The sequence below is a fragment of the Platalea leucorodia genome (assembly GCF_965183815.1).
Source record: "Platalea leucorodia genome assembly, chromosome: 31".
In the NCBI taxonomy this organism is placed as follows: domain Eukaryota; kingdom Metazoa; phylum Chordata; class Aves; order Pelecaniformes; family Threskiornithidae; genus Platalea; species Platalea leucorodia.
The window spans coordinates 244911-266333 of NC_138853.1; the positions used below are offsets into that span (position 1 = coordinate 244911).

The 21423-nt window shown below is 49.5% G+C and overlaps 2 pseudogenes across 2 annotated transcripts; both read left to right on the plus strand.

The window, feature by feature from the left end:
- Positions 1–3154: 3154 nt before the first annotated feature.
- Positions 3155–4086, plus strand: LOC309601297 (olfactory receptor 10AG1-like; annotated as a pseudogene). The gene has a single exon. The product of its transcript is annotated as an olfactory receptor 10AG1-like (transcript).
- A 13009-nt stretch (positions 4087–17095) lies between these two features.
- On the plus strand, positions 17096–18058 carry LOC309601302 (olfactory receptor 6M1-like; annotated as a pseudogene). The gene has a single exon. The product of its transcript is annotated as an olfactory receptor 6M1-like (transcript).
- Positions 18059–21423: the final 3365 nt, after the last annotated feature.

Genomic DNA, 21423 nt, shown 5'->3' on the forward strand with positions numbered 1-21423 from the left:
TGGGATATTTCTCGTGCAATGACCTCCTGGAGTAGCTCTACTGACCCCAGTCTCTCTCCATATTTACAATCCTACAGCTCTGACAGGAGGAAAGCACCCTGTAGTGCCTGGATTTGTCCAAGCCACAGCACTTTATAGCCTTCCTGACCATTGGGTCCTTTGGTCCTGGTGGGAGATGATCTTCTTGTCTTAATCCCAACTTTGTTGGGTAACCCGAAAGGACAGACTGGAGGCTGTTGAGTCACATGTCGGGTTTCAGAGCAAGGAATCAGGGACTGCATTTACCTTACACAATGGCAGGAGATCCTTTCCTCTGGAGGGGTTATTTGTGCTATTGGCTATAAAGCCACCAAGTCTACCTAGGTCAGACTCAGTCAACCAGTCTTGAGGCATCGGGGCCAAATTATTCTGTACAGATACAGAGATTTGCAGTGTAGTGCCATGACACGGTCCTTTTTTCCTTCCCATGCAGATGCCCCAAACCCAAGCTTCCTCTCCAGGCTCTTTCTGGATGTGAACCAGCATGCAGACACCACAAGCAGTCAGAGTTCAACCTCTCAGGGCCACCTCCGTCTTGAGGATAACATGGGCCACAGGCACGGGTTGGGACCCAGAGAGGTGGAGGTACAGAGAAGCCTTTTCTGTTGCTGCACGGTGAAGTTAAGCACAGACTGAAAAGGCTTATGTTCTGCTTCCCTGCTTGCCTTTTTTGTATTTTTTGTTTTTCCTCCCACAAGTTTGGCACTTGTCCTTTGAGCAGCTAAACCTCATGTCTCAGTTTTTCTCTTTCTAAAGGCGTATAGTTATGCTGGAAGTTGCTTGTCAGGCTGGCGCCCGTGATTCTGACAGTCTTTCTAAAATAGTTCCTGGTGCCGTGGTTGTCCAGGGAGGAGCAGTGTCAGCACCAGCATCCCTACCTTCTCTCCTGAGGCTGCTTACTAACTGTCTTATAACCAGGTGAGAGTGACAGAGAGGTGTCCAGAGAGCCATAGCCAGGTGGTTTTGAGGAGAATGATGGAGAGAAAAAGAGTTCACCACTGCCCCCTGCAGCACTGTGGACTGAGGAGGGTGTTCCTGCCTTTTGGCTCCTGGCAACGGAAAATCCCTGTAAATCCCTGGTTAAGCAAAAACTTGGAGACACTGCTGGTATCCTGGTAATCCTGCTGGTAAATCCAGCACAGACACCGCCAGAAGCAGCTGCAGGCATCTGTCCAGCTTGGCTGGGCATGGAAATGGGCTTCCTTCAGCTTTGAAAAGTGCCGCCCATGAGATAGTCACCATCTAAGAAGTACTCTGGCAGTTTCCCATGAGCAAAGCTAGCCTGAACCATGCTGCACCCATGATCTTGTGAAGCACTGAGACATCGGAGAGTTAAAAAGAACAGGCTGTATGTTTGAGGACATTTTGAAACAAGCAGGAAATGCTGGTATGTGGGTAACCTGCAGGTAAATGGTTGCTTTGAGTGAAAGCCTTAATTTAAAATAAATGTGGGTATCAGAGAAGTATTTTATTTTTCTGTACATTTATACGAAAAAGTAGGTAGATTAGAAAACAATCATGGTGACTTTTCACTCATGCAAACCCTAATTTTATCTTGGAAATTTTGAATGGCACCTCTATGAGATGGAAAAAACTCACAGGAAAAAGGCAGGAATACCTTGGGAAAAGGATCACACCGTTAGGACTGTGTGTTTTTGTGAATTCGGATTTTTCTCTTGAGAAAACCGCCCTGTGTTTTTCACTTGGCTAGTCTGAATGCTTTTATCACATGTTTTCTGACCTGCTGTTCTCATCTTCAGTACATCCGAGTTTAAGAAGACTCCTTAAAGGGAGGTAGTGATAGACATGGCCAGCATCCTCAGTCCTCTGCCTGGAAGAGGATATTCTTTCCCCATGTCAAGCTGAGATTATAAAACATCATTCAGCTGAGTCTCTTCTGCAGAAGCAGCAACGTGCTCTTGCAGCGCTGCTTGCTTGTAGCTCCCATCCCTCAAGTGTGCCCAGCACGAAGTCTTTATGCTCTGGGAAGGTGGGAAATGCAAAGGGAAGGCTCAGTTCCCCAGGCAGCAAGAGCATCACTCTGCTTCTGCAAGGGCTTGCAGGGGAGTGGGAAGCATTGCAGGGTTGGGGTCAGAGCGAATGGGCCCTTGGCTGGATTTGTAAGCTGTCAGAAATCCAAGCGACAGAGCAGCAAGTTTAGGAATGCTGAATTATTCAGGGCTCATTCAGAAGTTATAAAAGCCTGACCTGCTCTGGAAAATTGGGTATCGTAAGGAGATTGCCGAATTTTAATCACTTTCTTCTCTGTATAACTGAAAAATGCATCAAGCAGTTTGATTGCTTGCATAAAAATGTCTTTTAGCACCCCGAAAACTTGAGATTTATGCATAAACTGCGGCTTATCCGTCTTGTTCAAATGTCCCCTGGATGCATCAGTGTCACTAGATTCATTGGCAGATAGAAGCCTGTTGTACTTCTGATGGGATTCACCCTTTGCCATGTAAAAAGTAATGATTCAGGTCTCAAATAGTCTCCCAGATGTTTGTGTGTGGACACGGCGTCAGGGGATGAGCTCTTACATGTGAGGAGAGCTGGGACGAATCTCTCTCGTCGAGATCTAAGAATCAAGTCAAGCCTTGCCTCGCTTTCTTTTGATTGCCTCTCCTTGCCTGGCCTTGCCTTGCTTTGTCTTCCCCTTTTCATCCCTTTTCTCCTTTTCACCCTATTTCTTCTTTGTGTTCTTACATTCAATGCAGCTCTTACAAGATCTGGACAAGGAACGTAAGCAAGACTGTTCTGAAAGGGGTGAGAATTTATCCTTTTTCTTCCTTTTTTTCTCATCTCTCACCAGGTATTCTGTTTAAGAAAATCAACTCTGAAAAAGAAAGTCAAGTTTCTTTTACCCATATTAAAAATCCCAGTCATTCAGGCTGAAGGATTCTGTTCTTTCCTCTTTTTAACCCTCCCCCTGCAGCAAGCAAACCATGTTAGATTTCCAAACATTCAGGCAGATCTTGGTCCAGCTCGCCTAATCCTGCAATCACATGTACGCTGATGTTCATAGGCTTTCTCTGGGCTTGAAGTGTGTGGGATGGTGGACAAGCCATCAGCATCCTCTAAGAGCCTGTTGTTTGGATTGCTCTGTCTAGGGAAAATGCCCCAAAGAAAAGGCTTGGAGAATCACACCATTGGATCCGGATTCGTTCTTCTGGTATTTTCTGACCACTCTGGCCTGCAGGGCCTGTGCTTCGCAGTATTCCTGGTCATATACCTCATGATCCTCACAGGGAACAGCCTGATTGCACTCATCACGGTGGTGGACTCAAGCCTCCACAGCCCCATGTATTTCTTCCTGAGGAACTTGTCCACCCTGGAGATCTGCTACACATCAGTCGCTCTGCCAAAAATGCTGGTGGGTTTCCTGCGGGCGGATGGCAGGATCTCCTTCCTGGGCTGTGCTGCCCAGCTGTATTGCCTGGTTTTGCTGGGCAGCATTGAATGCCTTCTCCTGGCTGCCATGGCCACTGCATAGCCATATGTGACCCCCTGCACTACACCCTCATCATGAGCAGGGGTCTCTGCATCAGACTGGTGGTGGGGTCCTGCGTGGCTGTCGTACCAGTGCAAGTAGGACAGACCTACCAGCTGTTCACTTTGCCCTTCTGTGCATCCCATGACCTCCATCACTTTTTCTGCGATGTCCCCCCTCTGCTGGAACTGGCCTGTGCAGACACGTTCTGGAACCAAGTGATGCTGTACACCATCATCCTGCTCTTCGTAATCCTTCCCTTCTCCTTCATAGTTACTTCTTACATTCAAATTATTAGGGCAATTCTGAAAATGCCTTCAGGTCTGGGCAGATGCAAAGCCTATTCCACCTGCTCGTCACACCTCGGGGTGGTGAGGCTCTTCTATGGCTCGGCCACAGTCGTCTACTTAAAGCGACGGTCAAGGGATTCGGTAGACACCGACAAATACCTTGCCCTGTTTTACACAATTGTGACCCCCATGTTTAACCCTGTCATCTATAGCCTGAGGAATAAGGAAGTGAGAATTGCCTTGAGGAGACTCCTATGGACAAAGTGATGCTACCGAGGATGTAAAATAGTCCCAAGCAGTACCAAAAGTCCCACTGGGTTATGTGCTTGCCTGAACAAAGCATCCCATATTTGCTCAGACAAAACCATGTGTCCAGCCTGGCTTTCATCCTGCTCAAGAAGGGGAAAGGTGTCCTGAGGCATTCCTGTTACGCCATGCCCCACCATGATATCTTTGTACTCTAGAGCACCTTCAGTGCCCCTCAAGAGTGTGATGCCAAAAGCTACTTCAAGCTGCGTCCGACCAACGTAATGTTCAAGGGAAAGTGTCAAAGCATGGTCAGTAGTCAGTAGGGCCCAGAGGGTGACACAACCAATGAAAGATGACTGCCCTCAGGCTTGAGAAATCACTTATTAGGTGCCACGGACTATCTACAGTGTCTCCATGTGGAATCAGCTTAAAAAAGTTAAAAGACATGAAGGTCATCTTCCCCTGCTATGATGTCTTGTACTGAGCTGTGTAATGCTTGACTAACTTGACATAAAGAATAAAAAGAAAAAAAAAAATCACCAGGGGGCCAGTCCAGCACTGGAATAGGGGCCCAGAGACCTCTGGAGTTTCTGTTTCTCGTGGTTTAACCCCAGCCAGCAACTAAGCACCACACAGTCGCTCGCTCACTACCTCCCTCGGTGGGATGGGGGAGAGAATCAGAAGGGTAAAAGTAGAGAAAACCGAGGGTTGAGATAAAGACAGTTTAATAGGTAAAGCAAAAACCATGTGTGCAAGCAAAGCAAGGAATTCATTCCCTCCTTCCCATCGGCAGGCAGGTGTTCAGCCATCTCCAGGAAAGCAGGGCTCCATCACACGTAACGGTGACTTGAGAAGACAAACGCCATCGTTCCAGACATCCCCCTGTTCCTTTTCTTAATGCAGCTTTTTAAAATCATGAGCACAATTGGGAATGGTTGAAACTGTGGGGGTTAAATGTGTTTGATACGCAGACAATCCAAAAAGGTTGTGAAGGTGAATGGGCAGAAGAAACAGGAAAACTGCCCATCCCATGGAGCTCTGCAGAAAGCGGATGGAGCTGTACCCAGCAGGAGGTGATACCAGTGGGATTAGCATGTAGAAAAGGCTTTTGCAAAGGAATACCCTGACTTCGCCCAGATGAAAAATAGAGACTGGGCAGTGTATTGAAGTGATCGTGAGAAGTGTCCTGGGGTAAAAGACCTTTGATGAGAGAAGACTGGAGACATTTGGGTCACAGAGATTTGAGGTAGTCCTTTGACGATCTGAGTAGGTGGAGCTTTGGAAATGAGAAAAATAAAGCAGCTCTCAAGGCTGTTTAAGGAATGAGCAGTACTATCACTATAATAACAGGAACAGCACAGTGCTGTAAGGGAGTTCCTTCTTATTCGTCATTATGATTAATTAAAGCACTTTAATTTCATTCCAACATTCATTTTTACTTGACAAAATAGCCATAAGTGCTCAGTAGTTAGCTTCTGGCGTGAAGTTCTTAGAACAGTGCTTTTTCTCTCACTGCTAGCTCTCTGTTATCATTTAAGTATTACATTTAAATATTACACTTCTTAGACAGTATTGCCCTTAAATTATCCCTGCTTCCTATATTTTCTCCCTGTTTTGTGGAGGAGGGGGTGAAAGAGGGCAGCTGTTTCTTCTTTAGCCAAAGGCGGCTGAGGGACACATCCCAAATTAGTGCAAAGGCACAAAGGAAGCCAACATTTCCATGTGCTGGACACTGACACAACACTGTTACCTGTATTTCTGGTCTCTGAAGTCCTAACTGGGCAGCAGAGAGCCTGGAAGCTCTGAGCTCCCTTCATCTGCCCTGCATTTCAGCATGAAAAATGAACCTAACCTGGTCAAAAAGATTCTTTTGATTCTCTCCACAGCCTAAAGCACTGCATTTGCCAGGAGACTGGCCAGGACACCAAAGGAGGACTCACGCCTCTCTGCACACAAAGCTTAGGTGTTCCTGGGAATCTCAGGAGGCATGGCATACCCATTCCTGGGTTCAAGGAGCTGGTTAAATGCCTCATCTCCGTTTCAATAATGGTGGCAGACTTTGTACAGGGGTGCTGACATTTATGGAGCAACCTGCTCAGACCTCAGAGCTGGCCCTGCTTGGAGCCAAAGGTAGAACTAGAGACCTCTTGAGTACAAGACCATTCCACCCTGAATTGTCCTATGACAATTGCAGACGACACCAAGTTGGGTGGAAGTGTTGATGTGCTGGAGGGTAGGAAGGCCCTGCAGAGGGACCTGGACAGGCTGGATCCATGGGCCAAGGCCAACTGTATGAGATTCAACAAGGCTCCATGCTGGGTCCTGCACTTGGGTTACAACAACCCCATGCAACGCTACAGGCTGGGGGAGGAGTGGCTGGAGAGCTGTCTGGCGGAAAAGGACCTGGGGGTGTTGGTTGACAGCCACCTGAACATGAGCCAGCGGTGTGCTCAGGTGGCCAAGAGGGCCAATGGCATTCTGGCTTGTGTCAGGAATAGTATGGCCAGCAGGACCAGGGAGGTGATAGTGCCCCTGTACTCAGCAGTGGTGAGGCCACACCTCGAATCCTGTGTTCAGTGTTGGGCCCCTGACTCCAAGAAGGACATCGATGTGCTGGAGCATGTCCAATGTAGAGCAACAAAGCTGGTGAACGGTCTAGAGCACAAGTCCTATGAGGAGCGGCTGAAGGGGCTGGGGTTGTTTAGTTTGGAGAAGAGGAGGCTGAGGGGAGACCTTGTTGCTCTCTACAACTACCTGAAAGGAGGTTGTAATGAGGTGGGGGTTGGTCTCTTTGCCAAGTAACAAGGGATAGGACAAGAGGAAATGGCCTCAAGTTGTGCCAGGGAGCTTTAGATCTGATATTAGGAAAAATTTCTTCACGCAGAGAGTGGTTAGGCACTGGAACAGACTGTCCAGGGAAGTGGTGCAATCACAGCCCCTGGAACTATTCAAAAAATTAGTGGATGTGGTGCTTAGGGACATGGTTTAAAGGTGGACCAGGCTGTTAGGTTAACAGGTTGGACTCAATTATCTCTGAGGTCCTTTTCAACCTTAACAATTCTATGATGCTATGATTCTAAGCTTTTAGGAAGGTGAAACCAGTCTTGTAACTGTATTACTGGGCAGAATAATAATCAGCAATCAATAGATATTGAAATAAGGAAGTTTCTGGCCAGAGATAAGGAAATGAGATATCTGCAGGGCATGGGGTGCTTTAGCCTATAAACTGAATGTAAACAAATCCTCTGACTTGGGATCTCACTCAATGGAATTATTCAGTATTTGTCACGACAAGGTCATGAACACCTGATCCAGCTGGAGCTGTCTGAGAATGGGCTTGGCTGAGAAATCAGCTGTGGCAAGAGCTGTGGTGTTTTGTGTGTAATGGCTGTCAGTAGGAAACTGGTTACCTTTTTATTAATAATGGCAGTGGATTTGGGTATCACTGAGCCCCAGAGGAGGACAGGCGTGACCATGCAGCAAAGGTCCTTCCTCAGGGCTGGGGTGTATGGCCAGAGATGGAAATGGCTGGTGGGTGGGACTGGTCGGGGACAATTTCCTGCAGCAGCTTCCCTGGGGTTTCAGGGCACATGGCACAGACCAGGCCCCTCTCTTCTGCACCTTGGATGCCTTGCTTCCTTCACCATGACACCTGGCTCTGCACTGGGAGTGCTGGCTGCCCCTACCCTGCACACTCACACACCTTAGCTCTGCACTGGTGGTTTTCTCTCCCAGGCTCTTTCCAGCCCAGCCCAGCCCCTCCCCACCTCTTCCCACTTCCCCTGCCCTCTCCCCAGCCCAGCCCAGCCCAGCAGAGAAGCCCAGCCTGGGCTGGCTCCATGGCACTGCCCAGCACAGGCTGCTGCAGAGCTCTGGGCACTCACCCCACAGCCCCAGCCCCTCTGAAGGCCACAGCAGCTTCTGGGGGGCAGAGAGGAGGGTTCAGGCTCCCCATCAGCCCCACGGCTGGTGCTGGCCCCAAGGCCATGAGGAAACAGAGGCTAGGCACTCTCTGGCTCTCCTAAAATCTTATTTTAGTTGATCCCCAACCCCGACTGAATTTTCCCCCTCCTCTGCAGCACCAGTGTCCTGGCCCTGAGGATCCTGATGCAGCTCTGCAGCTCTCCACTCTCCCTTCCCTGTGCCTGCTGAGTCCCCACTGACTCCCATGGCACTGCAGAGTCCTTCTTCGTGTATGTATCATAGTTCTTTACTTTTGGGGAACTTTACATTTGAGGGTATTCCACCTTCTGAGTCTGTATTCATTCCAACCCCAGGGCACGTGGGAAGTCCCCATCCTCTCCTCACCCCCTCCAAATTAATTTCCAGAGAGTCTGGTACATGCCATCAGTCCTGTTGTACATGAAGCCACCTGAGGACATAATGGGGAGCTCAAGGACCATCTCCCCTGCCATTGGACACCAAGAAGAGAGCCTTTAAAACCAGAACTTTTGATCCAATGGAATTCAGTGTTACCAGTTAACGTGAAAACAACTGAGAAGGAAAGAACAGAAACTTTAAAAGACCAATTCCTTGGACATTTTCTTGGAAGCAACAGTGGAGGAAGAGCCCAGCTTTCAGGAACTGCACCCAGGAGATGACCTTTTATTGAAGAGCTGCTGTTGGACAGGCCACATCTGACACAGTGTAGTGCAAGGGTCAGACACGATAAGATCGAACGTCCACAGAAGGAGAATAAACCAGGTAATTTATCTCTAACTAGAATTATCACGAGAGAAACGATCAGACTCATGGCCTAAGATAAACTCTGGGAAATGTGGAGAGGAGGGGAGGTGGGTTATTGTCAGAGAAACAGCACCCATTCGATAACTTTCCACAAGGCACCCTTGATTTCTTTGTTCCTCATGCTGTAGATGAGGGGGTTCACTGATGGAGGCACCACTGAGTACAGCACTGCCACCACCGGATCCAGGGATGCGGAGGAGTTGGAGGGGGGCTTCAGGTAGGCAAACATGACAGTGCTGATAAAGAGGGAGACCACAGCCAGGTGAGGGAGGCACGTGGAAAAGGCTTTGTGGCGTCCCTGCTCAGAAGGGATCCTCAGCACGGCCCTCAAGATCTGCACATAGGACAGCACAATGAAAACAAAACACACAAAGCCCACAAAGACACTGACCAGAAGTAGCCTAACTTCCCTGAAGTAGGAGTGTGAGCAGGAGAGCTTGAGGATGTGGGGGATTTCACGGGAGAACTGGTCCACAGCATTGCCTTGGCAGAAGGGGAGTGAAAATGTGTTAGCCGTGTGCAGGAGAGCACAGCGAAAACCACTGGCCCAGGCAGCTGCTGCCATGTGGACACAAGCTCTGCTGCCCAGGAGGGTCCCGTAGTGCAGGGGTTTGCAGATGGCAACGTAGCGGTCTTAGGCCATCACAGTGAGAAAATACAACTCAGCTGAAATCAAAAAGACAAAGAGAAAGACTTGGGCAGCACACCCAGAGTACAGAATGGCCCTGGTGTTCCAGAGGGAATTGGCCATGGCTTTGGGGACAGTGGTGGAGATGGAGCCCAGGTCAAGAACGGAGAGGCTGAGGAGGAAGAAGTGCATGGGGGTATGGAGGCAGTGGTCGCAGGTTACAGCAGTGATGATGAGGCCGTTGCCCAGGAGGGCAGCCAGGTAGATGCCCAGGAAAAGCCAGAAGTGCAAGAGCTGCAGCTCCTATGTGTCTGCGAATGCCAGGAGGAGGAACTGGGTGATGGAGCTGTCGTTGGAGATTTTGTCCCTCTGGGCATGGGGATCTGTTTAAGGAGGTAAAGGAAGGGAGAAGTTAGGGCTGACTGCTTCGAGAAAATTCTACCCAGGTTATCATAGAAAGCCCCCAAAGAGCCTTTCACTTTTCAGGAAGAGCTTTGGTGAGCTCTGGTTGGTGCTGGCTGAGGGTGCCCCAGGGAGCAGGAGGCTCTGCTGGGGGCTCTGCAGGGGTCAGTCCTGCCCTACACCAGTAGATGAACAGGAACTCAGGGTGATCTCAGATTAAATCCACTCGTTATGTCAAAGAGATTTTCAGCATTGTGGCTCCCAATTCACCTGACTGCAGAGCAGAGCTGTGGGGAGTTTGGGTTGTGCCTTCTGTTCTAGTTGCCCCGGCACAGCTGAGGAGTGGTTTGAATGCAGCAATGCCTGGCATTTCTGCTGCACTGCCAGGGAAACCTTGTGGGTGCTGAGATTGGGCACAGGGACTGTCCCTTAGTGCAGAGTGAGGACAGCCGCTCTGTCCATCAGCCCTGCTCTCAGCTGCCCTGTGCTGGCAGCTCTTCCAGCTGGAGGACTATTGCACTTGGGTGTTCCCCCAAAAGAAAGAGGCCAGTGCTGGGAGCAGAGGAATGCAGTTTCCCAGTGCAGATCTCCAACCCCCTCACCCCATCTCATCGTACCTGAGGAGGATCTCAGCTCTGCCCTCCCAACCAGGGACACAGAGGGCTCATTACAGCTGCCCACATGCAGCCACCCAGCAGCATTTCAATGGCCTTAGCACCGAGGTGTCTTCTTCAGGGGGCTCCTGCAAAACTCAGAGATGCCCTGGGAGAGCTGTGCCCTACGGGAGGGCAGCCTGCAGCCCAGCAGGACCTCCCAAGGAAAAAATCAACTGTCCTGAATTTGTTATGTCCTGAAGGAAGGAGCCCCACAAGTTAACAGGGTGCGAGCTGGATGCTTTTCCTCCATGGCCATATGTGCATGACAGCACACGCAGCGTTGGTGTCTGAGCTGCACTTGAATCCTCACCCCCCACACCAGTGAGTGTAACTGTGAGAACAAGGGCATTAGGGAGAAGAGGAGAACATGCCAAAGGAGCCCTGCCAAGGGAGGCAGGAGAGGGACACTCTGTCACACACTTGAGTTTTTCTCCTCTTTGATGGTCAGGCTGCTGGGTAGGGCAACTCATGGCTAAGTCTCCATGACATTAAGGGCAGAGGCTCTGCTGTGTGAGTGAGGAGACCAGGGGGTTGCTCCAGGGAAAGCATCTGAACTGCAGGGGATGGCAGGGCGATGCCTGAATCCCTCCTCCCACAGCATTTCTGGCAGCAGTTCTCCCTTAATTCCTGCCCATGTCTCTGCTGCCTGGCCACGACCCCTTTCCCTGTCACCACATCTCCTCCCTCTCCATGCTCACAGACTCCATCCCACCTGCTGTGTGCTCAGCTCTGCCCTGCAGGCTCCTCCTGGCAGCAGGGCACTGAGGAGAAAACCCAAAGCACAGACTCCTTCCCCTTCAGTTGATCTCCTACTTTGGCATCCATCTTTAAAATGACCCTCTGCAAATGTCCTCTGGGTGATGTAGAAGTCTGAACAGCCCTGACCCATGCTGCACCATTTCAACAGCAGAAGGACCCCGCCTTGCTGAGGGTCACTCTTTCCACCCACAGCTTCTCCCTGCAGAACCACCGGGAGCTCCCCGGGCAGGCTGAGTTCTGACCCTGGCAGGCAGCAGAGTCCCTGCCCTGGCACACAGTCCCCTGGGGTGCAGGGACCCTGCTCAGGAGGAGAGCCCTGGGCACCCCGGATGCACACCTGGAATAATATCCCTGCTGCCAGGAGAAGGCAGCCGTCATGTCCTGTCTGAGCAACCCTGACCCATGCAGCACCCTGCCCTGCCCTGCTGGGGCTTGCTCCTTCCACCCAGAGCTTCCCACAGTCCCGGGGGGAGCTCCCCGGGCAGGCTGGGCACTGACCCTGGCAGGCAGCAGAGTCCCTGCCCTGGCACACAGCCCCCTGGGGCACAAAGGACATGGATCAGAACAACAGCCCTGGACACCCTGCCTGCATGCCTGCCTTCACACCCCTGCAGCCATCTCCAGGAGAGTCGTGATGCCCTGTGCCTCTGATGGTGCAGCAGGAAAGGCCTGCTCTGGAGCATGACCTCCTCCTCCAAACCAGAAAAACCAGGAGAGCCGTCCTGACAGGTCCTATCCGCTGTGGCATGTGCCAGGTCTCGGAGAGACTTCCAGGAACCCATCTGCATTGCCCTGCAGCCAGGGACTTACTGCATCAAGGGTTGTGAGGATCTCTTCCACAGTGAGCTCTCACCTGTCCTCCCATGCCAGATTGCCTTTAACCTCTCTGTTACTTATCTCCTCACCCCTCAGTGCCTGCAGGCAGTGCCCTCAGCCCTGCTGCCCTTTGCAGAGGAGCTGCTCCTGGGCAGAGCTGTCTCTCAGCAGCACTGCCTGGTTGCCATGATTTCCCTCCATCCCAGGAGCCCAGCCCAGCTCAGCAGCAGAGGCCCAGCCCAAGGCACCACTTTCTCTGCCCCTCTGGGCTCCCTCCAGGTGTCCCTGGGGCTCCAGGGAAACCTGCTGTGAAAGAGACTGAAGTAATAACTTGTGGTCCCTCTCCCACCTCTGGAGAGATACTTCTTTCCAGCAATTTCTCCTATCAGAGAGAGAACTGGACATGAGAATCACCATTCCTTACTTCTGGTATGGGACAGGAAACCTGGACAGTGACAGATCTCCTTTACCCCTGCTGAGGGAAGGGATTCAGCTGAGTGAATTGAGGCTTCTCATTCTTTGATTGTAGTCCTGGGGCTGGAATGGCACTCAGCTCTCACCTATGGCTGCACAAACCCACAGGAGGTGGGATTCCTCTTGCTTCCGGTCAGGTGGACACAAAATAGGAACCTGGTGCCTGGGAGCCTCTTGTCTCAGCTCCCATGGTAATTGCTGGGGATGGAGGGAAGGAGTGAGCTGTTCAGACTCAAACACCTGGTGAACATCTGAGGTGTCAGAGGTGGTCCAAGGTATGTGCAGGTAACTGCAAGCTGTAATGCAGCAGTTCAGAGAGAAGGCAGTATCTGGAGGCATCATCTTTGAGCTTAGAGGGGACCTCCTTTGGCCAACAGCAGATGCCCACGTTTAGGACATCTGAACTTTTCCCTACTCCTGATGTTCAGGGCAGCCTATTGAGGTAGTCTGTGGGGCAGATGTAGCCATTGCCATAGCCATCAGCCATCTTCTCCATCAGCTGCATATACTAGATCACCATGGACTGTAACAGCACAACGCCCATGGACACCCCTACCTTGCCTAACCTAATTCAGGGCAGCTACTCAACGGCCAAATACAGGCCTGTAGTGCTATGCGAGATGCCAGGGCTCTCCAGCACAACTGCGTGTTTGACACCATTTGACTCTGTTTCCCACAGCATTCTTCTGGAGAAACTGTCTGCTCACGGCTTGGACACGCTTACTCTCTGCTGGGTAAAAAACTGTCTGGATGGCCAGGCCCAAAGAGTGGTGGTGAATAGAGTTCAATCCAGTTGGGGGCTGGTCACAAGTGGTGTTCCCCAGGGCTCAGTACTGAGGACAGTTCTGTTTAACACTTTTATCAATGATCTGGATGAGGGGATCGAGTGCACCCTCAGTCAGTTGGCAGGCAACACCAAGTTGGGAAGAAGTTCTGTTCTGTTGGAGGGTAGGAAGGCCCTACAGAGGGACCTGGACAGACTGGATCGATGGGCTGAGGCCAACTGTATGAAGTTCAAAAGGCTCAGTCCCGGGTCCTGTACTTAGGTCACAACAACCCCATGCAACGCTACAGGCTGGGGGAGGAGTGGCTGGAGAGCTGTCTGGCGGAAAAGGACCTGGGGGTGTTGGTCAACAGCCAGCTGAATGTGAGCCGGCCGAGTGCCCAGGTGGCCAAAAAGGCCAATAGCATCCTGGCTTGTATCAGGAATAGCGTGGCCAGCAGGACCAGGGAAGTGCTCATCCCCCTGTACTTGGCGCTGGTGAGTCTGCACCTCAAATCCTGTGTTCAGTTTTGGACGCCTCACTACAATCAAGACATTGAGGTGCTGGGGCATGTCCAGAGTAGGGCAACAAGGCTGGTGAAGGGTCTAGAGAACAGGTCTTACGGCTGAGGGAACTGGGGTTTTTTAGCCTGGAGAAAAGGAGGCTGAGGGGAGACCTTCTCGCTCTCTACAGCTACCTGGAAGGAGGTTGTAGCCAGGTGGGTGTCAGTCTCTTCTCCCAAGTAACAAGCAATAGGACAAGAGGAAAAGGCCTCAGGGTTCACCTTGGGAGGTTTAGACTGGAGCAAAGGAAAAATTAGTTCTCTGAATTGGTAGTCAGGCACTGGAACAGGCTGCCCAGGGAAGTGGTTGAGTCCCCATCCCTGGAGGTACTTAAAAGACAGGTAGACGTGGTGCTTAGGGACATGGTTTAGTGGTAGACTTGGCAGCGCTAGGTTAACGGTTGGACTCAATGACCTAAAGGGTCTTTTCCAACTTCAGTGATTCTATGATTCTGTGATAATTTGGGAAATATCTCTTCTACCGATCTGCAGAGCCACTGCAATGGCCTCCTTCCAATTTCCCTTTAAACCTTCTCTTGACTATCATGCCTACAGCAAAATAAATTGTATATATGAAATGGAGGGAGAGTGGGTTCTATCAGCCCCTGCTCTACACCTCCTGCCTGCACTGGGAAATGAAGAAATGGGTTGAAAGGAGAAGTGATCTGGGGCCCAGCTTAGACAAGTGCAAGGTCATCCAGTCCACTGTGAAGTCGGGAGATCAGGAAGAAATCCATGGGCAGAGGCTTGTGCTCTGCCAGACAGTGCCAGAGGATGGGGCTGGCCTGCCTACACGGAGTGCAAAGGAGGTCCTATTTTCATGAGCCCTGTGGAGAAAGGGGGACTAAGAGGCTATCTGTACTCAGGGAGAAGGAAAGTCTTCTTCCATGTCATCAGGGAGGAGACTCCCAAAGCCTTGAAGAATGAGATTCCTCTCTCTCAGCTTTAGAGGAACAATTCCACCCAAAGAGAGATACCTTGTCCTATTTCAGATGCACTAAGATGGGCAGAGAGGCCTTCACAGTGTTGCCAGTTTTAGCACCAAACCCTCAGGACATCAGCTCCCTTCTGGACTCGAAGGAGACAGTCAGGTGGCCCCTAGACAGCAATGAATGATCTCTGCAAATCTCCCAGAGGTCTGCAATGAAGAGGCCAGGTGTCAATTGGTCAGTCAGGGCTCCCCTTGCAAGTGCAGAAGAGGAATCAACTCCTCTCCTCTACCTTTAGAAAACCATTTTGCAATGAAAATGTTGAATTGTGTCCTGAACTTCATTGACAAACCCCAGGAAAACTAAGAAGATTACTCTGACACTAAAAACCACCTATCCTGTCCAAAAAGACAAGGCAGGTAGCATGGAAGTCACTCCACAGAAGCTGCTTTCATGGTTTACGTCTCTTGACAGCACCTTTTAAGATTTGGTGCTTCTCCCTCACAGAATGGATCTCGACTTCTGCAGGGATTAGGTCACCTAGCTGCCAGCTATCATTGTCATTAATCTCCCCTCACCCTCTCAGAGCTGCTCTGCTGTGGAACCCTTTAGCACCCAAGGCCATGACTTCTCAGGGAACATACCAAAGGCCTTAGAAATGTTCTCCACAAAAGGAGAAGAAAAATTGGAGACTCCTTCAGTCTCGAGGAAGTGCCTCAGCACAAATGGCATTCCCAGCTGACCCACAAAGGCTTTACAAGAGCCTTGAAAGGAGCCCTGACAGACTGTTCTTTAGGGGTTGTGGGAGGAAAGGAGATGGTGCTTCACACAAATTCTGCTGGGCTTCTCTTTCCCCCGGCTAATGCTCCCAGCACATCCTACATTCATGTCAGTGGTTTGTCACATTTCACCCCAATTTTCATTGATTTGGCTGTTTTTTAATTCCTGGCCTGCCTGCCTTCTTACCTGCTACCCTCCTTTGATATTCCTCCTTTCCCTGTGATATTTCTGGGGAAGCGAGACCTGTGTCAGGATCTCCACCCCTTCCTTTGATATGGGCTTGTTGGCCCATCTCAGCTAAGCTGCACAGAGCCCGATGGGTCTAAGGTTTTCAGGCTTGTGTAGGTTTTGTGAGCAAAAAGAGCAGGACAGGAAGGAGATGGCCCGCATAGGGGAAGGCTGTTTGGAAAGAAGCGCTGCATCAGGAATTCGAACTTTCCAAGCCCTCAGATAATATATTCTTGACTTGGTAAGGATGAACTCCTTACCAAACCGAGCTTCATTCCACAGGAAAGAAAAGAAAAACAGAAAAAGAAACAAAACCCCAAACACCACAGGAGAGAGAAGGCTCAATTTCCTATTAGTTTATTTAGTTTCTTTATTTGTTTACTTTACAAGGTAATTTTTATCCCCCAACTGAATGAATTTCCCTTCTCCGCCTCCCTCCCCCCCATCTTTTTCAATCTTGTTATGCTCTTAGGTTTTTCCTTTGTTTGTTCCCCTCTTCTCTGCTGCTTTTCAAATCTTCTTTTCTTTTTCCCTCCGACAGCCAGAAAGGTTTATCAAAACTGTTCTTCAGCAAGAAAGTTGTCAGTGACAGAGGAGGAATCTGTTTATAAAGCTTTCTGTGGTACCCGACAAAGTTCAAGCGTGGATGGAAAGACAGTCCTGAAAATGGACTAGTTTTAAACACGGGATGTTTGTCTTCTCCCTTTTTGGCTCTGGTTTTCCCTGAAAACCAAACCTTTCCCAGGGAATAAAACTTTCCTCTTCTCTCACTCGCCTTCTTACCTTTACTTCCCACACGCCCCATCATTTCTCACCATCTTCATGCCGCCTTCTCTCTCTTTCTGTCCTAACCAAAAGGTTAAAGGCACTTGGCTGCGCTGTTTTGTCTTGCACTAGAATGCATTGTAGCTCATCCTAAAAGATACCTTTAAATAGATTAGAATAAAAACGGTTGAGAAACATCTATTTTTTCCCCACTGCCTGTAAAGGGACTGTTGGGTAAAGAGCTCAAATACAATAACTTGCATCGTGTTTATAGTGGATTCCTGCTCTAACCCCCACTCTAAGTTTGCTCCTAGTGCGTAAAATGGGTCCTTCTTGCTCTAGGTTGATTCTTCTCTCCTCTCTTCTGTTTTCCTTCCAGCCTTTGCATGAATGTCTCCATGAACGCCTTTTCTCGTCCTTCTACATTCTTTCGCTCTGTCTCATCTCCTTGTAACCTCCTCAAGCATTGTTTCCTCCACTGACCATCTGCCCTTGCTCACTGCAGCTCCGATGCAGAAATGGTGAACCACACGACTGTCACAGAGTTCCTTCTCTTGGGCTTCCCCTCCCGCCACCATCAGCAGCGCCTAATGGCAATCCCTCTCCTGGCTTCGTACCTGGTGATCTTAGTGGGAAACTTGCTCATCATTGCCCTCGTTCTGCCTGGAAGAGACCTCTGCAGGCCCATGTACTTTTTCGTCTGTAACCTCTCCTGCTTGGACATCTTTATCGCTACATCCATCGTACCCAAAGCCATAGGAAACTTGCTGATGGGCAGCAAAGCCATTTCCTTCCCAGGCTGCTTAACTCAGGGCTACTTCTACTCCCTTCTGGGCTACATCGAGTTTGTCCTTCTGGCTCTCATGTCCTAAGACTGCTATGTGCCCATATGCCACCCTCTGCAGTACCCCATGCTCATGAACGGTCAGCTTTGCCTTCAGCTACTCTTGGGCTCGTGGGCTGCAGGCTTCCTGGCCACCATTGTCTCCACTGTCCTGGTTGCCAGGATGCCCTTCTGCAATGCCAATCGTATTGACCACTTCTTCTGCGACGGCGTGCTTTTGATCAAGTTGTCCTGGGCACAAACACAGATTGTTGAGCTGATCACCTTCATGGCCTCATCCATCATCCTACTTGGCTACTTGGGCATGACAGCAGTGTCCTACCTTTACATCATTAACAACATACTGAGGTTGCCCTCAGCTTCCTCACGGCACAAGGCATTCTCTACATGCTCCTCTCACTTCACCTTTGTCATCTTGGGCTGCGGCAGCTGCATATTCATGTATGTCCAGCCTTCAAGTCACCACATATCCTACAACAAGGCAGTGGCCCTTCTCAGTGCAGTGGTAACTCCTTTGATGAGTCCCTTTCTTTTCAGCCTGAGGAACCAGATGATGAAAGATGCCCTCAAGGCATGCTTGAAGAGAAAGGTGATCATCTTCAGGCAACACTTTTCCATCTCAGAAAAGTTTTTGTAGGTGGATTTTGAAAGGGGAGAGGGGTGGGGAGGGCAAACACATGATGATGAAATATTTGCAGGTATGAGGCCTTTCTTTCTTAGCAGTGTAAAGATTCCTGAAATGAATATCACACCAGGTGCTCTCCTGCAAGAGATCACCATAAGAAGGCCTTACCTAGCAATGCCTTTGAAATGACCTACAAGCACTTTACAAACCCTGCTGAATACCACAATGGCATTTTCTACGTGTGGAAACCGAGACAGAAAGCAACAAGCAGAGGGCTTCATCCCTCCATTTCCTCCAATTCTCAACAAGCTTCACCCTCCGCCAGTTCTGATGCAACTTCTCCTTGCTTCTAAATCTGGTTTCCTGATTATTTTGGTGGCAGATCTTTGCTGAACTCCTTAATCTTTAGGTAATGACAGAAAATAGGTGGAACAGAATCGAAAGAACAATAATGGCTTTATTTCTCTACCAAGTGGCGCTTACATCTCCATTAACCTCCTGGTTAGAACAAAAACATGCCTGAAATCAAGTCCAGTTTAACTGCCTCGGATTACCTCTCTTCCGCTTTGGTGCAAAATCTTGAATATTGGTCAGAAATGTAGTTTTGAGTAACAAGGCAGCTGTCTCCAGATCAGGTCTGCTGAAGTAAATGTCCAGTCCCTGACGCAATGCTCTCGGAGCCAATACTTCAGCTGATCTAGCAAATTCAGGGGGATTAACTTATTCCGACATAGACTTTTATGACTGTAATGTCTAAAAAGATGAGGTCACTGCCTGGTCTCCTTTGACAGCGGGGAGGAAGGAGCAGTACAGAGGATGGTGTCATCTCCTCCTATAGTGGTCTATAGCACTTCAGGGGAACTGTACTTAGCCCAGGCTCGGCAGCTTAACTTTTCAATACCTAACGCCAGGTGCACTGACCCATGTGCTGGGCAACGTCTGGTGATTTACACAAGTGAGGGACTCTTGCTCAGCGGGGGCCATCCTTTGAAGACACGAGGGTTACAACTGTACCTTAAGGTCTCTCCAAAAGTAAACAGAAACATCTCCTCTAATCCCTGCCACAGTGTTGCCATTTTGTAATTTTCCTGGATTACTTTTCACTCATGCTTGGCAAGAAAAATGTTCTCTTTTGGAAAGAGGATCAAAACCATGATTTGCTCATTCATTTACACAAAAATATGGGATTGTCATGCAATGTGAGAGATTTTTTGCATTTGATCTGAGAGAGTTTTCTTGCATTGTATAAATAACTTCCCTGCCAAGCCACGGAAACACTGAAATACATAAACGGTTCCATCAAGCTGGCACACATGTTACTAATACAGAAAAATAAGACGGATGAGTGTAGGCTTACATGCCTAAGTTCATGGGATGAATCCCATCCCATCCAAGCTGGCAATGAATGCCACCAACGTTTCTTCAGTGAAGAGATTTTGAAATTACAGGTGATGATTTAGCTTAGCTGTTTCAGGCATGTTATTGTGATAAATCCTACCCAAAGTCACTTGTGCATCAATGGCTCTGGTATTTTGGGGTAGATAGCTTAGGTTTGACTGAATCCCCACTGGTACCTCTAGGCAGCAAATATCTGTGGCCCGTGTCTTGCTCTAACGGCATGTCCTCCAGACTGATCACCTTATTCACCTCCTTCACACCAGGGAAAAGGCTGGGTGCAGCTGTGGGCATCGTTCCTTCAGGAAAATGCTCCTTAGAGTTAAGGCACAGCTCCCCCCAAGAGCTCTTTCTTACAAGGCGTAGGAACAAGGCTGTGCCAGGTGCTGCTTCCTCTAGTCTGCGCAGACACCAAACTGTATTTCACGCCACACGTGCATGCAGAACCTCCTTACTGGCAGCCTACAAAACAAAACAAAGCACACCATACAGACCTCACGTGATTTCATGTACTCAGGGTGGATGAAACACAGAAGTATAGGACTATGTGTCTGGGCTGCAGGGAATTCTCATGGGGCCAGATGAGACCCAGGAGATGTGGAAGTGGTGCACTATGAGCAGCATGGCCTGAGGACCAGCGTCTCCTCCCTGTAATGGATGTGGACAGCAAATACCACACTTCCTTAAGTGGACAGAAGTCCCCTAAATAACTGTCCACCTCCCTGGCACTTGAGCAAGATGAACAATGGAATTTTTATTTTTAGTGACTAAATTGAAAATGCACATAAATAAAGACTAGAAGCATCCCAGTTCACTTTGAGGACTTTATTAAAGGAACAAAGAACTCTTCTGCTGCACTCAAACCATTTCTTTCTTTTGTATAGCCAGGAGGTTAGTACGTGTTCTGTGGGTTGCCAGTGACCTGAAGACAAAACCAGTCTTAGCTCAGACAAATTTTACCTTGAAAGTGCCTCTTTCTTTTGATTGATGAGACTGACTCATTGCAAATGGCTTCTGTGGAGACATTTACAGCTGTCTGCGATGAATCCCTCCTAAATCACCTCCTCTTGGTTCCTCCTGCTACCCATGGGAAGAGAAATATTTCCCATTCACGATTCATCAGGTCCTAAGGTGGGTGACTGTATGCTCACCACTTAACAGATCTCTCTCCACTGGCCACAGAAAGGGGCCTCAGATCAGAGGCTTGGGAGTGGCAGGGAGGATGAGGGTGGAGGATGCCCCCTGTGTGAAGGAGCAGCTCAGATATATGGAGCTCCTCTATGAGATGGGCAACAGGTTGAGTTAGCTTGTGTGAGTGAGGATGAGAGGAGGAGTCATAGAATCATAGAATCGTTAAGGTTGGAAAAGACCCTTTAGGTCATCGAGTCCAACCGTTAACCTAGCACTGCCAAGTCCCGCACTAAACCATGTCCTCAAGCACCATGTCTACCCTTCTTTTAAATACCTGCAGGGATGGAGATTCAACCACTTCCCTGGGCAGCCTGTGCCAGTGCCTGACTACCCTTTCGGTGAAGAAGTTTTTTCTAATATCCAACCTAAATCTGCCCTGGTGCAGCTTGAGGCCGTTTCCTCTCGTCCTATCACTTGTTACTAGAGAGAAGAGACCAACCTCCACCTCGCTACAACCTCCTTTCAAGTAGTTGTAGAGAGCAATAAGGTCTCCCCTCAGCCTCCTCTTCTCCAGACCAAACAACCCCAGCTCCCTCAGCCGCTCCTCATAAGACTTGTTCTCTAGACTCTCAGTAAGGGTGCCAGTAAGGGTGACAGTGTCTTGGCAGTTACCAACTACTTGATCAGGCAGAGTAGGCAGAAAAAGTCTTCTGACAGCAACCCAAAGAAGTCTCCAGGTTAATGAGCAGGTTTCTATGGGGAGCTGTAAGTGCCCTGGCATTCAGTGGCCAGGCAATGCAAGAGGGTGTCAATATTCTCAAGGATCATGGGACGACTTCTTAGCATAGCTG